Genomic DNA, 12,161 nt, shown 5'->3' on the forward strand with positions numbered 1-12,161 from the left:
TCTAAATTAGCAAAAATCTTCAATTTGTAACAAAATTATCATTGCGAAAATATGTCTCATAACTACTCCCCATAGATATTCCTGAGTTCAGATATTTGAAGAAGACGTATTACGTGCATAACTTCAACTACGTGGATTCACGGAGTTGCACTGTTAAGTACGCCATTTATTTCTTTAAGGGTCTCCGGAAGGCTCAAAATCATGAAAAGTTCAATTTTTACTTTTTTGCGTTTTCTGAATCTGCAGACTATTACCTTTTAATAGATATATAATTTATTCAATTCCGAAGACTACAACTATTTTTAAATTTTTTTTGAAATGTGTTCTACATGGGCGTGACCCACTGTGGCGCTGTTAAACTGCTGTCAAGTGGTGTTATTATTAACGTCCGTGTTCATCAGGTACATTTTAGTGATGTGAGATAAAGTATGTGTTGTGGCTAACCTGTGATGGTTCAATATATATCGCTGGTGTGATTGTCAATTGTTTCATGTTTATTTACTCTGTCGTTATCTCGAAAATATTCGTAATTAATTCTGTTTCTTGAGTCTCTGTTTTGTTAAAGTATAATAATGAGTAAAAGTAAAGTTGCTGTTGCGACTTTCAATGATGGCAACATTGTAAGGAGCAAGGTATTTAGAAATATGGGAATGAAGATAGGATCTAACATAGTACGAGCGATGCTTGCTTTAGACAAGGAACGCCTTCGGGCTGCAGACAGGGCTGTAAACAGTCTAGAAATAGAAGCAAGAGTAAACAGGAGGAGGAACAAGAGGAAGCTGGAGGAGGAGTTTGCAGAGGATGATGATAATCCATCCTATGGACCTGGAATGCACTAAAAAGTTAATGCGATCTTTGTCGCTCGATTCCCAAAACTTTTATTTTCTCATACTAATTACATGTTTTCTAAGGATCTTCCAAACATATTTGTTTCAAACTTTCAGTAAATGTTACACAGCACCTTCTGCATAATTTAACACAGCATTTTTCCAAAAAACTGTATATTTTTGAATATATAAATAAAAAATTGCAAAAAAATGTTGTGAATTTTCATTACAATTGAAAAAAAATCATCTTTAATAACTGAACTAAAATTTTGTAAAATCCCTGTGTTAAGTTGTAGCTCATATTCCAATAAATAATCTGTAAAAAGTTCAACTTCCTACCTCAAATACTTTGTGAGGAAAGATGTAATTTATAAGCGTTATTTTAACATTGCAACTATAGGGCGTTCCGGAGCCCCTTAATCTCTTCTTAAGCATCGAGCTCTGTATATACCAATAAACAACGTACGACATGGTAAAGATAAAATATGTAGAAGTGGAAACTGCGTATAGGGAAAAGTATAACATGTAATATAACGGGATTCAGAAACATTTGACCAAAAACCGGCCACATCTAAAGGCTGCAGACTGTGTATAAGAAAACGTATAACATTTAATACAATGGGACTAAGATGTATTGGAATAAATGCCGGGTACGCCTAACGCATCTGGTTTAGCCTTCATGAAATCCTCAACAGTGCAGGTGCTTCGGCAGAGTTCACAGTGCCCAAACATACTGTACAGCAATGAGTCGCATGTCAACACAAGCACCGAAGTCAACATTACCTTCCTTCAATTGGGCCAACTGGCGGTGAATCGAGGAAGTACAGTACATACTGACGAAACTAAAATGAGCTCTAACATGGAAAGTAAGCGTATCCGGACACATGTCCACATAACATATTTCCTTTCTTTGTGTGTGAGGAATGTTTTCTGAAAGTTTGGCCGTACCTTTTTGTAACACCCTGTATACGCGACTCCGCAGCTGGCTGGCACGACCATAATGGTGTAGTCCTTTCTGTCCCGGGTTTTGTAGCTCGTATAATGCCTGCTACTCTGGGCACTATGTTGTGTCTAGCAACTACTTTATGATTTGTGTTCATATAGTGTTTACTTAAGTGAGTGCTCAATCTGAGGTGCCACCCAAGTATTTTGTGGTTGCGCGATGCTCCTGCCGTAAAACCTCCCGTAATGCTTGTAGTGTCTTTGACAACAGTATATTAAGTGAAAAACATATGTTTGGCTCATCTACAGATTCGGTTTGAGTTGGGTTTCCTTGTAGTAGGCAGCCAGTTGCACAAGAGTTTCTCATAATTTCTTCTCCATGGTCTTAAAGTTATTTGCATGAGCTTAACACCACATCCTTCTAGCAGTAATGTATCGTAGATCGCTTGAGCAACGAAAGGTACCTAGAGACTGGAAAAAAGCGCAGGTCATTCCTGTTTTTAAGAAAGGCAATAAGACAGATCCACACAATTATAGATCTATGTCGTTGACGTCAATATGTTGTAGGATTATGGAACATGTTTTATGCTCAAGAATTAAACGTTATTGGAAAATGAACGTCTCCTCTATAAAAATCAGCATGGATTCCACAAACAGATCCTGCGAAACTCAGCTCGCTCTGTTCTACCATGAGGTCCACAGCACAGTGGACAATGGCGCCCAGGTTGATGCCGTGTTCCTTGATTTCAGTCAGGTATTTGACACCGTCCCGCATTGCCATTTAATAATTAAAAAAAAAAAAATACAAACTTACGGAGTATCGGAGCAAACCTGCGATTGGATTCACGACTTTCTTCCAGATAGAACTCAACATGTCATTCTTAACGGGACTAAATCGACAAATGTAAAGGTAATATCGGGAGTACCACAGGGAAGTGTGATAGGACCGTTGCTGCTTACAATATACATAAATGGTCTAGTAAACAGCGTTGGATGCTCTTTAAGGCTATTCGCAGATGATGCAGTTGTCTGTACCAAAGTAGCAACCCCACAAGATAGTAAGAATTTGCTGAATGACCTGTAGAGAATTGCTGAATGGTGTGGACTCTGACAGTTGACCCTGAACGTAAATAATGTAACGTATTGCGCATGCATAGGAAAAGAAATCCACTACTGTACAGCAACACTGTTGATGAGAAACAGCTGGAGACAGCGTCTGCCGCAAAATATCTAGGCGTAACTATCCAGAGCGACCTTAAGTGGAACGACCATGGAAAACAGGTAGTGGGAAAAGGAGACACCAGATCCATCGGAAAAATCTTAAGAAAATGTAACTCATCCAGGAAAGGAGTGACTTACAAGGTGCTTGTTCGACGATTATTGAGTGTTGTTCATCTATCTGGGATCCCTATCAGGTAGGACTGATAGAGGAGCCAACGAAGAGCGGCACGTTTCGTCACGGGATCATTTAGCTGGCGCGAGAGCGTTACGGAGATGCTAAACAAACTCCACTGGCAGACGTTACAAGTGAGGCGTTGTGCATCACGGAGGTATTTAGTGTTGAAGTTTTGGGAGAGCGCTTTTCAAGAGTCGGGCAACATATTACTCCCCCCCCCCCCTCCCCACCACATACATGTCACGCATTGACCACGAGGAGAAAATTCGAGAAATTAGAGCCAATACAGAGGCATACCGACAATCATTCTTCTCACGCACTATTCGCGGGCGAACAGAATTGGAGGGATCAGATAGTGGTACCGAAAGTACCCTCCACCACACACCATTAGGTGGTTTACGGAGTATGATTTAGATGTATATAAAACTTTGAGAGTCTTCTGGTAGTTGCCGCTCAGTGGAGTAGATATTGAACACCAATGGCGCAGGACACTAAGCTCCGGGAACGCATTCTCCTGTGTTCTCCATCGGTTTCTTTGCCCTTAAAATCGATAAAGAATCATCTGTTTTGGATGAGATTCCTAAGCATTTGTGACATGGCATAATATATACTTAGTGAGTACACTTTCCGTAACTGCAGGCGGTGACTGACTGCGTTGTAGGTTACTGATATTTCCATATAACACAGCCCCGCTGATTATTCTTTCCTCGAAACCATGCTCTATGAGTTGTGTCAGCTTCAGTATCTCTGTTGTGTAACAACGCCCGACGGCGGCTCGTCAAAATCTTCCCAGTACGCTACAATATTACAAAAATAACAAGAAATCAGATCACAAAAAATGTATTAAAATAAAAAGTAGTTGTTACTCAGTGACGAAAAATGAAGTCCATACATTGCTGCTTTCTACTGCTGAATTTATGTTTAACTTTGGATATGAAACCCTCAGCGTCGTTTACCATGATCTTCTCGATTGTTCTGCCTAACCCCACCCTCGGAATTCACGGCATGTGCAGATAAAAACTGAAAATTTTTTTCGCAAGGAATAATACAATGTTTCGAAGTACCTCCGGCATGATGCCGGATTGATCGTTGTGGGAAGAATTTTCGGCAGCGTAAAGTGCCATCATCACGTTACTCCTGCTGATTGATGTCCTGGACCATTGAAAGAGATATATATACCAGTCATCTCCCCCCTCCACTGACTATGTATGTAACTGGACCGCTTCAGTGAAGTGTTCTAGAGAAACAGCTATAGCGACCGCCAAATCCGACCAGCCTTCAAGCAAAGGATCATACCACAGCCAACACCCGATGAAGTCCAACTGAAAAAGGTAGTTTACATTCCATATGCGAGCAATGTATATGGAAAAATCGGTAGAACATTACTACGAGAAAACATCAAATATGTGTACCACCCAACGGAAAAGACCAAATCCCTTTTACGGACAATAAAAGACGATCCAGGACTCCGGAAATCTGGAATGCATTACATATCACGGAAATACGGGAATTCATTTGTCGGAGGAACTATTCTCACAACCGAAAAAAGTTGCACGAAAAACCGAACAGCCCACAAAATCAGCAGCTGCTGAACACTGCCTTGAAACCAACCACAAAATGAAGTACGAAGATACAAAAATTCTGCACAAGACATCCCACTATGGGGGCTATGAGGAGGCTATCGGAATCCAGCAACATTAAAAACTTATCAACAAGTACAATAGATTTCAACTTAGTGAAGCGTCGGCTCCGGCACTGAAAGTTTTCTAGACGTGGTGGTTACGGAACAGCGACCTTAGTGAAAGCGGGGCATAGTCTGAGGACGGCCACACGAGTCCAGAGCGCGAACTACCATTACCATCGTAAAAGGCACATCGCGCGGTCCATACACTGGGTCATAGGAGCGTGCAGACGACCGTTATATATATATACTACTCACCGGTCCAGGACGTCAGTCAGTAGGAGTAACCTAATGATAATGGCACGTTATGCTGTCGAAAATGCGTTCTACAACGATCAGTCAGTCCAGTTGCACGCTCGAGAGACTTTGAAGCAGAGTATTCGCCAGAAAAACCAAAGAACACACAAGAATACAGATATCATTGCTGATCCCAGAATCTGTTACAAACATGAAGGAGGAAAAAAAATGTTAACATACAACACAATGTGAATTCAAACTCATTCTCTAACCAGATGGCCACATTGAACAAGCACGATAAACATGTTAGGATCTCCAGAAGGCCTTTACCGCCTGTGTGTCATTAACTGATACTTATTTATAAGTAATCGTACCAAGGATGATATATTTGTGATACATCTTCCACCGGATAAATACAGTATTAGTAATATGTACCTGCATCTGGGTGGGACAATGCTTTTCGACTGGCCTTCTAGTTCTGACTTTTCTGACTTTTCATTTGTCACTTGGTTAAGGCTCAGGTGGTGTGGTAGGGATATTACTAGACCATGTGATGACGTCACACCAGCGCATGCGCTGTCGCACAGAGACAGCTGCGTCTCCTCTCCAAGTGGTTCATAGCATGGCTGAAATCATTTTCGGCACTCCATACTACGGTTTCTTGTTATCGCGTTGACAGCACTACGAAAAATGTTTTTATCAGTCTCTTTTACATACCAGCACCAATTCGATAAAAATCGCGAAATTATAATGCGGTTTCTGCCTCTTGTTCGAAGAGAAATGGCATAACTGTAGTGTGATACGGTGTGCTGTAGCACATTAGCACACGATCACTGGCCGCCACTGCATTTGCCTGTACTGAGGTCAGCTTTTTGTGGGTTAGAGGAGGCTCAAGTACTTCTGCCAGCCTGTTCGTATCACCGTTTCCAGAATGTTATGAAAATGGCATATTATTGAAAGTGGTTCGTAGCTCTTAGGGTATTCGGGTCTTTGCCAGTTTTCGAATGGCTATGACCCAGTACTTCGTCAAGATCTTTGGTATTTTGCAGACTGGGTAACCATTTTTTGGTTGCAACACAGAAATTTTATATGTTCCAAGCATATGCCGTGAGGACCAGCTGCCTTGCGCGTTTTGCACTAATTGATTCGAGTTCTGTCGTACTAAATATTTCGGCTGTCTTGTATGGTTTCATTCTATTACGTTATTTCTTATGTTCGTATTGCGTTCGTCCAGGTGCCTACCCTTTGGTCAGCTGATGCCCAATCTGATCTGATTTGACATTTGCATGAATGTTGGTTTTCGTGGAGTCACTGGCTTCGCTGGGAAAAGGTCTCTACACCTTGTGACAGCTTCGACCCATAACAATTTCCTCCATTAGCTTGCCCCATTCTTTCGTTTTTCGTGAGAGATGATGATGTTCCCGTACAACAGTTTCTTCAGCAAAGGGATATATTTCGAATAGAGCATTAATACTGGTGCAGGGGTGCGGCTGTCTCAGTGACAAGTGATATGCATCTTCTTGGAAATGACGCTTAGAGCAAGTCCTAACCGTGTCTATGAAGTGATCGCATTCTGCTAGGACTGGACTGATCGTCTGAATTTCCTTAGATAACAGCTCGCCGAACTTGTCTCCATTACCTTACAATTTTACTCCTAAACTGTACCTTTGTGGTTGGACAGGTGGAGGTGCTTGGCACATTATTAGTCGGTGCTGCATGTTCAAAACAGGAAGACAGACTGATTTCAAGCACTACTCTGATGCCTTACAGTTCACATAATTGACCCTATATACATCCACTCAAGTTTCCTGATAAAAGGCATAGTACAATAAACATAAGCGCATGTCAGGATCCTACATTTTCACACGTCATATTGAGCATCGATAGTCATTCAGCAACAGTTAAGTAGTATCGAGCAGTACAAATAATCTTCAAATATTCAACTGTGTGTGAATTCTTAAGGAATGAAACTGCTTATGTCATCGGTTCCTAGACTTACACACTACTTAAGCTAAGAACAAAGCCAAATCATTCCATCTTTTCTCAAGTCTTCCAATATATCATTTTCAGTCCGGCTTGTAATTCAGAATCTTCTGGGGATTTCTACGATCTATCTTTCGCTTGACAAGTTGTCACCAATTTTCACAACGTTTTTCAATTTCTTCATTCATGCTGAAAATAGTTAATTCTGCTGTAAGATCTTAATTTCCAATCGTGTCTCTTCTTGTGTGTGCCATCCTCGTCCTGAGGAACCTTTCTTCTTGTAGTACCCAAATTTTCGCTTCCATATGATGACAGAAGTTGTCATCACTATATCGAATTTTGTGCTGCTCTTTTTTTTTTTGCACTTAAGGTCTAATCTTCTGTTAACAGTGCCACAACATCTTGAAATTGCTGTGTTTTTCTGTCAGTATCAGAACTTATATCACATCTGACGTAAAGGATTTGAGAGATTTGTTCTAAAATTGAATTATTTAAAACAGTGTTTTATCTCACTGAATGCAGTTCTCAAAATGCCATTATTTTCTTTTTATTATTAGAAATTTTGAAATTGTATTCCTTGCAAATTTGTTTCGGTTGCTATACTGATCTTCAGGCGTGATTTTCATTCTTTTGAATAGTAACGGTATAATCTGCAAACAAAAGCACATTCAGCTACTTATCAGATGCTATCGTAATTGTTTACTTTGCGTTGCCATCAATAATGAAGTCCAGAATGAGATTTTCACTCTGCAGCGGAGTGTGCGCTGGTGTGAAACTTCCTGGCAGATTAAAACTGTGTGCCCGACCGAGACTCGAACCTTTGCCTTTCCCGGGCAAGTGCTCTACAATCTGAGTTTGGAAGGTAGGAGACGAGATACTGGCAGAAATAAAGCTGTGAGGAGCGGGCGTGAGTCGTGCTTCGGTAGCTCAGATGGTAGAGCACTTGCCAGCGAAAGGCAAAGGTCCCGAGTTCGAGTCTCGGTTGGGCACACAGTTTTAATCAGCCAGGAAGTTTCAATAATGAAGTCAGTTTCAATATTACAGTAGGCAACATTCCACATCCTTAACTTACATCTAGGTTAATAAATGTTTTTTCTGATGGATTCCTGCTTATGTATATGCAATCTGTGTATTTTCATGAAGACTTTTCACTATCTGTATTAGGTGACTAGGATAGCAGCATTCAGACAAAATCTTCCATTGCCCACCACAGCTTTTATGGTCGAAATCTTCCTCAGGGTCGATAAGGCCATATGAGTCTCTCGATTAAATTCTCTGTGTTTTTCTATTATGCTCTTAATTACAAACACATAGTCCATGCACGAATTTCCTGATCAAAATTTCATTCCATTCCTCAAAAATAACGGTTTCTGTGGTACTTTTCATCTAGATATTAAAAATCTTTTTGTCCAGTTTGTTGCCATTGTTTAGAAGACTGATACCACGATACCTTAAGTTCAATTTAATTATTCGTGCCACGTTTACATTTTACTCGAAATTTCAGTGAGAAGAAACTCGTTGTGTGTTGTGGCATGCATTGCTTTTATTGTAGGTACGAATGGAGGCGTAACTTTGATTGGCTTTTGCGGAAGAAACAATATCAACAATAAATAACACATTTTTGATTTGTCATTAACTGTCGTCGGTTAAATCCTTTGTTGTCAGTTTCAGAAGTATGGTGTTGAACGAATGCATATTGTTGGCCAACTGCAGAAACGGTTGTTGAGAGGAGTTACGTAGCACTTTGAATGACATCTTTGTGGGCTGTTATAAGCGGAATGTCACTCCATCCAGGCACCTTACAGTACCTACATTCTAGACTGTGGTGTAATTGACACAGCTCGTGTCACATGGCCACAGATGAACAATAGCTACACGGTACAGACTATGATCACAGCCTTTAAGAAGAAAGACTGCGTAGTAGATTGCAAAGATGGAATAGATACACTGTAAAGGGAATGCATGATGGATGCTTCACTTATATTTTTGTTGTAAGCGACAAATTACTTTACATGTGCAGCAATATCTTCAAAATCTATTACAAAGTAGTCAAAATTGGAATTTCTGTGTATTCACCAAGTTGAAGTTCTGCAGTGGCAGACTATACAGTGGTTTTTCCTCTTATTCTAGTGCGCAATTTAATATTTATCAATTATTAATTATTAATTATTTATTATTAGTTATTTATTTTTATTTTATGTTAAAAATTTTATTAATGAACTAATATGTACATCATATCGACAAATATTGCGTAAGTTATCAATTGAATGTTTAAAAATGGGTAACTAACTGAATTCAAATTACATTGACTGATGTACCCATTCAAATTTGGATATCGACTCATGAAACAGCATTGAAATATATATTTCCATAAATTAGCTAGGTTACAAAATGGCTGTCAGTAAGTACCAATGGTCCCATCCTACTCTCAATTGGTCTCTGAACCTGTTCTTTTAAAGAACAGTACATTGTTTCATTAATAATAATTAATATAAAATAATAACAAGCTGTAATCAATAACAAAACAACAGTAGTGCGATTGTGTAACAACTATAGTTGCGACATTAATGACAAAGCTCCTATGTTTACTATTATTATATCAGGAAGGTCAGTTACATTCAATGCTCGATTATTGTTTTTTCTTGGTAGTTTAGAGAGTTACTATTATTTAATATTTATTTATTTAACCTGATCAGATTAGCGCCTTCTTGCATTGGACAAGGATTTCACGTATGCAGACTATTTTAGTGTCACTAGACACAATGTTAATAAACAGGACTGTCAAGAGCTAATACATTTAAAACTGCAATTATTATTATTAATATTACTATGATTATTAGTGACAGATACGGAAAGAGTTTATAGGAGTACAAAATAGATATTTTCTGATATAGCAACGTCTAGAGAAGGGAAATTTAAGGCGACTGCACCAGCGGAGAGCGCTGGAAGATAAAGAATATCAGGTTGGAAATAAGGAAGGGGTAACAAGTGTGTACAGGGATAACGGTCTTCAGTAGATATGTAATTAACTGTCTTCTGTAGCTGGAGATGTTTTTCAGTCCTCTAATATAACAAAGGAGGCTATTCCAGAGCAGAGTTCCTGCTACTGGAAAGAAATCCGAGAAAGTGGCTGATCAGTGAAGTGGGACACAAAGGCTTTTGCTCTGATGGAGACAGGTGTTTTTGTCTGACAACGCACTACTGGCGTGACGTCAGGTATCAGCGAAACCACTGCACTGCACTTGGAAAGAAATTTAGGCTGCTGCGTTTGACAAGAAAATGTCGATGTCGACAGTGTAAAAGGCTTTGCTGAAGTCTAAGAAGCACGAGATAGTCGTCTTTTCTCCAAACATGGAAAGCTCGGTGACATCTGTTATCTTTATTAAGGCAGATGTCGTGCTACAATGTTTAAAGAAACCTATTGGTATTCATCTAGCAGGTAGTTTCTCGTTAAGTTTATATATTCTAAGGCTCTGGACACTGAAGGAAGAACGCCAATACGTCGGTAAGAAGAGGGTGCTGTCACAACGTCCTTTTTTAGATAGTGGCTTAAGTAGTCCCTGTTCTAGTTAAGCAGTAGTTGAAGGTATTTTTACAGGGGCAGCAGCAAATCAATAATAAGATTCATCATTTGGGCTGTGATTTTATCACATCCAGTAGATGCTAATCAGATATGCATGATGACTTTTTTCACGGTATTACAAGTAACATGCTTTAGATAGATGTTTTTGTAGTTACATTCGTGAATCCATATGAACTAATCAATCACTGTTCCTGAATTTTAACGTTGTATTTTAAATTAGAAATATTATTTTGTCTATTATGATTACAGTAAATGCAGTAGTAGCCTATACTATTTAACTCAAGATCATGAAGATATATTTTGATTGAAATATTTCATTTGATATAATTTGTTATATAACTGCAAAAACCAATGTACTAGAAACTGCATCTAGAGGGACATTCAGGATATAACTTGTTAGCAAATTACAGAGCAATTCAAAATGAATGTAGCAAATAAAAATGGCTGCAGATACTTACTGCATAGCATTGAAAGGAATTAGAGATAATGTTGTGGAAAATTCAGGCTTTACGTACGTACGTAACAGGTATCCTATTACGACTCCCCTTGGACACACGGACAGCAACTAAGTAATAATCCGTTTCAAAACCTTCTTTCTAATGTATAAGTGGAGGCGCTGGCGCAGACGTATTAGAAGTGCACATTGAGCTTTGGAACAGTTTTCTGCTGTACACAAATCTTTCAAAAAACACCATAGATTGAAATTCCATATATGTAGTACATTTCATTTATTTATTATGTTGCAGTTGTTCAAACATAATTAACTTAACAATTTAATCTTTCTTTCTTAATAGCACAAAGAAAGATTCCATATAGTACTTCACATTGTCGCAGCAGAAGCTGTGTAACATCATGGTGTAGTGGGTATGATACTAAACTGTTGCATGATGAATGGTGAGTTCGGAACGTATCTGGAATGTACAGTTTTAATTTCTATATTCGGTTCGAGTATGATACGTCTGCGTAAGCAGAAGAAACTAACGATCAAAGTCCGAAAACAATTTCTTGGGCTGTTCTATTAACCAAAACAATTCTCCAACTCTAACACCAACACAAAACAGTGACCCGTCTTCGAATCACAACTACATATAAGAATAAGATAGAAAACAAAAGAAATAATTTCCTACTAGTCTCCGCCAGAGACTTCTCCGATACACCAAACCTAATCCAGATCAGCGAGAAACTCAAGGCGGACTGCCTCGGCGGCAGCTATCCAAGTCTGTTGGCGGTCGATGAACTGCCGATGTGCGGCCGAGCGCCGGCCTTTATAGCGCTTCGGCGGATGAGTACCTCGGAACTATGTGCCATCACGTGGTTTGGCGTGTGAAAAATAGTTCCGGGATCTGCAGCGACCTCTTCCTTATGTTTATGTGGGCCGGTAGTGGCCCCTGGTGGCCGCTGGTGTCTTTGCTGTGGTGTTGTAATGTGTTTGTTGCTGTGGCCGTTCATCAATATTGCCTGTCGGTTGTGTAGTGCTTTGGTGTTCCTGCGAGGTGGGCAACCCGCGGCTGC

The 12,161-nt window shown here is 39.6% G+C and overlaps 1 protein-coding gene across 1 annotated transcript in view; it reads left to right on the forward strand.

Annotated features, from left to right (window-relative positions):
• LOC124616562 (monocarboxylate transporter 2-like) overlaps nucleotides 1–12,161 on the forward strand; it is a 63,678-nt gene that overhangs the window by 14,735 nt on the left and 36,782 nt on the right. The window lies entirely within an intron of this gene.

The sequence above is a fragment of the Schistocerca americana genome, chromosome 5 (assembly GCF_021461395.2).
Source record: "Schistocerca americana isolate TAMUIC-IGC-003095 chromosome 5, iqSchAmer2.1, whole genome shotgun sequence".
In the NCBI taxonomy this organism is placed as follows: domain Eukaryota; kingdom Metazoa; phylum Arthropoda; class Insecta; order Orthoptera; family Acrididae; genus Schistocerca; species Schistocerca americana.